At 37.6% G+C, this 5,597-nt stretch overlaps 1 pseudogene; it reads right to left on the bottom strand.

The window, feature by feature from the left end:
* Positions 1-4,558: 4,558 nt before the first annotated feature.
* On the bottom strand, positions 4,559-5,358 carry LOC143657674 (transcriptional coactivator YAP1 pseudogene; annotated as a pseudogene).
* Between the last annotated feature and the right edge of the window lie 239 nt (positions 5,359-5,597).

The raw sequence follows: 5,597 nt of genomic DNA, 5'->3' as shown, positions 1-5,597 counted from the left end.
AGGACTCAGCATCAAGGGATTGAGAAAGCCTTCTTAACCAAAAGGGGGAAGAGAGAAATGAGACAAAATATAGTTTCAGTGGCTAAGAGATTTCAAAAAGTTGAGAGGTTATTGTTCTAATTTGCTAGCTGCTGGAATGCAATATACCAGAAACAGAATGGCTTTTAGAAGGGGAATTTAACAAGTTACTAGTTTACAGTTCTAAGGCCGAGAAAATGTCCCAACTAAAACAAGTCTATAGAAATGTCCAATCTAAGACATTCAGGGAAAGATACCTTGGTTCAATAAGGCCAATGAAGTTTAGGGTTTCTCTCTCAAGTGGAAGGGCACATGGTGAGCACAGTCAGAGTTTCTCTCTCACCTCGAAAGGCACATGGTGAACACGGCATCATCTGCTAGCATCTTCTCTTCTGGCTTCCAGTTTCATGAAGCTCCCCAGGAGGCGTTTTCCTTCTTCATCTCCAAAGGTCGCTGGCTAGTGGACTCTCTGCTTCGTGGTGCTGCAGCATTCTCTGCTCTCTCTGAATCTCTTTCATTCTCCAAAATGTTTCCTCTTTTATAGGACTCCAGAAACATATCAAAATCCACCCAAATGGGTGGAGACATCGTCACCTAATCCAGCTTAACAACCACTCTTGATTAAATCACATCTCCAGGGAGGTGATCTAATTACAGCTTCAAATATTCAATACTGCATAAGGATTAGAAGAAATGGCTGCCTTTACAAAATGGGATTAGGATTAAAACATGGCTTTTCTAGGGGCCACACATCATTTCAAACCAGCACAGTTATCCCAGAGGTTATTCTTTTGCATTATATAGCTTATCCCTTTTTAGTTTATTGTGTATTGGAGTGGCTGGAGGAAGGACTTGAAAGTGTTGAACTGTGTTCCAGTAGCCTTTTTTCTTGAAGAGGATTATATAACAATATACCTTGTACAATGTGACTGTGTGATTGTGAAAATATTGTGTCTGTTGCTCCTTTTATCCAGGGTATGGACAGATGAGTAGGAAAAATATGGATAAAAATAAATAAATAATAGGGGGCATAAGGGTAGATTGAAATACTAGTGGTCAATGAGAGGGAGGAGTAAGGGGTAAGGGATGTTTGAGTTTTCTCTCTTTTTCTGGAGTGATGCAGTGTTCTAAAAATAATTATGGTGATGAATACACAGCTATGTGATGATATTGTGAGCCATTGATTATACATCATGTATGGACTGTTTGTGTGTGATTTGTCAATAAAAATATTTTTTAAAAAACATTCTATGTCACCTCTCAGGGTCTTTGGTTATCAAATGAATCATTTTCTAATTTCAGTAAAAGTCAACAAAGAGTAAAAAAAAATACCCCTTGTTGAAATATGACACTGTCCTTAGTAAACTCATAATAGCAAACACAAATTAAAGTATCATTATATATTATTTACAGTCCTGTGTGCTTTGCATATATTAAACTCATTGAATTTCTAGCAACTCTATGAATTAGTTTCTGTTATATCCACCAAATTGAGGAACAGTAAAGTTAAATAACTTGTTCCAAGGAGATTTAGCTAGCATTTGGCCAAGCTAAAGTTTTTGCCAAGTATTATTCAGAAGTCAAGCTATTAAATACAATGCCACCCTGTTCAGATTATACATACCACACCCCTCTAGGTAGGTGAAGAAATGTGGTCCCCAACTGTGTCCACCTGAGCTTTTTCTGAAGGTACCTTCCATATGTATTTTAGATTCAGAATTTCTTTAATGATTATAAACTAGTTCATTGTAAAGGCAATTCAAGAATACTTAGTTAAAGTTTTATCCCAATGTTATACAATACAACCAAGAAGTAGTCACTTTTACATTAGGAACAAGTACATACAACAAGATAGCCACATAAGGCTGTAGTTCAAACTCAAAAGTACTCTTGGGGTCAGTAAAGAAGGTATGGTAAAATCAAAGCGCTGTCAGGTACCACAGTATTGCTACAACATCAAGGTATAATTAGGTAAATTAAAGTCAAGGAGGGACAAACGTGCATATTCTTGTTTTGTAAGTACACTTAAGTGATTGAAATTTTAGGAGCAACTGCCCTTAATGAGAGTGCGATGCAAGAAAAGTTTTCAATAAAGAGAAATAAGCTTATAAATTTATCAAGGTCCCACTAAGTCTTCACTCCCTCCCTGCCTTCACACCCTTACCCAAATCTCAAGCTACTCTGATCATATGTAAAATGTAAATCTTAATTTGTGGCTTGCTGGAAAATCATAGACATTCCTTTAAGGTAGCTTTAATCTTCTGTACATTAAAATAATAGCATGCTGTACTATCCATATACTCAACTTTGCATTGTAAGTAGAATTTCATTATTGCTCAAAATTCAATGCATCTGCACAGTGGCCATTTTCCCCAAACTTAATTCAAGATTTAATCTCTCTATTGTTTTCTGAATGAAAACATAGAGTCTATTATATGATACGGTGATTAAATTTTCTGACACTGAAAGTATTTAATATAAAACTTCTTACTTTCAACTTTTGAACTCCTCTATAATCACATAGCCAAAGTACTTTGATTTTGGGTTTTTCATACTAACTTTACCCAGAAAGAGTTCATATATCTGTTATAAACACTTGAAAATAAGGGCTTATCCTGAAAAATTGAGGAACCCTTTTACAGAGGTGCTAGCTGGTACCACTAAAATTCATAACCAACTATTACATCATAGTTTATACTGAAGAGTTGATTCATCCACATTTTGGTCTTAAAAAAAATACTCCTTGGAAACCATTATTACTCCCACAGACACAAACTTTTGTTATATCTCATATTGTAAAAATAAAATCATACTCATAATTATCTCTATTTCTTTGCTAAAATCAACTACCAATATACAATTATTAATCTGACCCCCTCTGCCAGCTAACTCATGCCTTTGCAATATTCTATACACTGCCCAGGATCAATTCTCAGCATATAGAAGTAGGAGCAAGTCTTGTAAGAAAGAAAAACTTTGTAGGCAATTTTTTGATCTAGTCTTTAATACATTTATTACAAATGAGAACTAATGCAGTAGTATTTACTTCCAAATCTGGAATTTACTTCAAATGCAAACTTCCAAAGCTAAATGAAAGTCAACCACCATATAAAGCTTACTTTTTTCATGCACATTATGAGTCTACTCAATTATTTCCCATCAAAACTTAAAATTAGTCCAAGGGAATAACAAAGGGAAAATAAAGCCTTTTTTGTTCCTTTCCAATTCATCAGATAACATTTATTGTGTGCCCAGAAGATACTGTTCTAGACATCATCCACAATAATAGCATTTTCTAGAACACTAAACTACCTCAAACACCTACAGACTACCCCAACCAGATTTAAACTATCTCTGAAATATAAACTATTAGTTATGTATTCTAAATGCATACATTCAAAGATACCATTTTAAAATAAATTTAAAACCAGGGAAACCTAAAAATATGATATATTTTGCTATTATATTGTCATGAAAATTTTGGTGTGTATGTGAGTATATACAGAGAGCAGATAACCAAGGCTTAAATAAGACAGTTAAAAACTTGGAAATGTAGACTTCACCAAAAGAACTATAGTAAACTTGCCAAGCTACAACTATGAAGAGATTCACTAATATGGCAGCTTGCCTAGATTCCAACAAAACCAAGCAACCTCCTAAAAGAAAACAAAACATTCATAGAGTATGTGGCAATAAGTTTATTTCTAACTAAATAAACTCGTACTTTATAAGTCCCTAAAATAAAATAAAGGTCACTATGTGACTAATGATAGCACTAGGAGGAAAAGAAAATTGAAAATAGTCTACAACCTTAGGTTCGACTAGCTGTTCAAATCAACACTAAGTACTTAATATCGGATGCAGCATTTTTGGATTTCCAGGCTAGTAAGTCATGTTTCCCCATGGGCCAAAAGCAGCAAAGAAACAATTGCTTGAACTAACTAAATTCTGAGACATGAAGCATTGGACTTCCAAGTCTGAGTATTTAGTGAAGATGATTGGTGAACATCTCACTGAGCAAAAGGAGTGGCATCCATCACTCAAATAGGCTCACTTTCCCTAGCCTCTCAGATGAGGGGTAGTTATAATAGCAAAAGAACAAAATAGATTTTTTTTTTCTTAAAGAAAAATTCCTTTAAGACAACTGTGAAAGGCTAGCAATATATTAGCAGCAGCGATGGTCAAGGAAAAGCAAAAGAGTGGATGAAGGAATCTTGCAGGGTGTTGGTTCATCTTTTTCTGTATCAGCCATAAGATTGCAACTGATTTATTTGGGAATTTCATATGTATGATCTCCTTAAATCCTTCACAGTTTAGAATTCAGTCTACCTGAGGGTTCTATAGCCAGGTAGGAAAGCTTTCTTTATAAAGCTTGGTGGCAACCAAAAGAGATTCCATGTCATTAAGTGTGTCAAAACTCAAAGCTTCCTACAGACTTGACATCAACTCCTCTGCTATGGTCATTCTATCTCCTTCCAGGGTTCCGAGGTCCACATTTGTCCTAGAAATGACTTCAAGGTAGTCTATGAAATGCCTCTTCTGTGAGGGTAGGGTGCTTTGATTGATAGTATCTCATGCATTCATTTCATCAACACCATTCATCTTGGTCTTGTTCTTATGGTTTATATTGTAAATTTCTCCATACTGAGTCATGGCTTGTTTCCATCCATCAGAAAAAGGCCCGGAGGCTGAGTTCATCATATTCTGCTTGGTGCACTGGTGAGGGCCATCTTGTGCACCTGAGAGAGCATAGCCTGACTGTGGACCTTCCATATCTTGTCTGATCAGTGTGAATTTATCTCTGACTTTAAAACTTCTTTGCCATCTCCCAGACTTCTGACAGAGATACATCAGGAATCTCAAAAGAAAACTGTCAAAGGTGTGAGCAGTAGGTGCAACTGCTAGACTAGCGACTACTCCCCTGGGAGTCACTGACCTAGGAGAAATTGCACCCAACTGCAGGGATGCTAGAGAGGAATGAGCTTGAACATGCTGGGGAATGCCTGCATCAGTACTGACCTGGTGGGAGTGGGATTTGGGCTTCCACGGCTTAAAGAAGAAGGCGGGTAGTTTCTGGAGCCTCTTGGACAAGGTCTGGTGCACACGTTGGTTGTCTTGGGATTCACGACCGCATTGAAGAGCGCCTCCAGATCGATCTCCGGACGTGCACAATCTTGTGCCTGGTGGGAGGGATCTACAGTGCTGCATAGGAAACCCGGGGCAACAGCTGCCCATGCCCCTATTGCCGGCCCTCCCCTTGGGGGATCTGCGCGGTGGATGGGGAGAGCTGCGCTTAGCTCTGGAGACTATCTGAGGTGGTGGCTGCAGCCCGGGATCCATAGCGTCTGGCTCCCCGACACATGCCACGGACCAGGCGGATGAGTGTTCATCCCGACTCAATGGGCCAATATGGGAGAAGCTGTTAAGAGCAGCGAGCAAGTCTTTCTGGGCATCAGAAATGCATCACATCTCTCTAGATTCAGAAATTTTATGGTGCCAAAATATGCCACTGAAGTTTGAAAGACTTTTATTTATAAAGGTAATAAAAATAGCAAAAAGATAGAATACCAGTACTATTT

This window comes from Tamandua tetradactyla, chromosome 2 (genome assembly GCF_023851605.1).
Source record: "Tamandua tetradactyla isolate mTamTet1 chromosome 2, mTamTet1.pri, whole genome shotgun sequence".
Lineage (NCBI taxonomy): Eukaryota > Metazoa > Chordata > Mammalia > Pilosa > Myrmecophagidae > Tamandua > Tamandua tetradactyla.
This window is presented reverse-complemented; position numbering and strand designations above follow the sequence as displayed.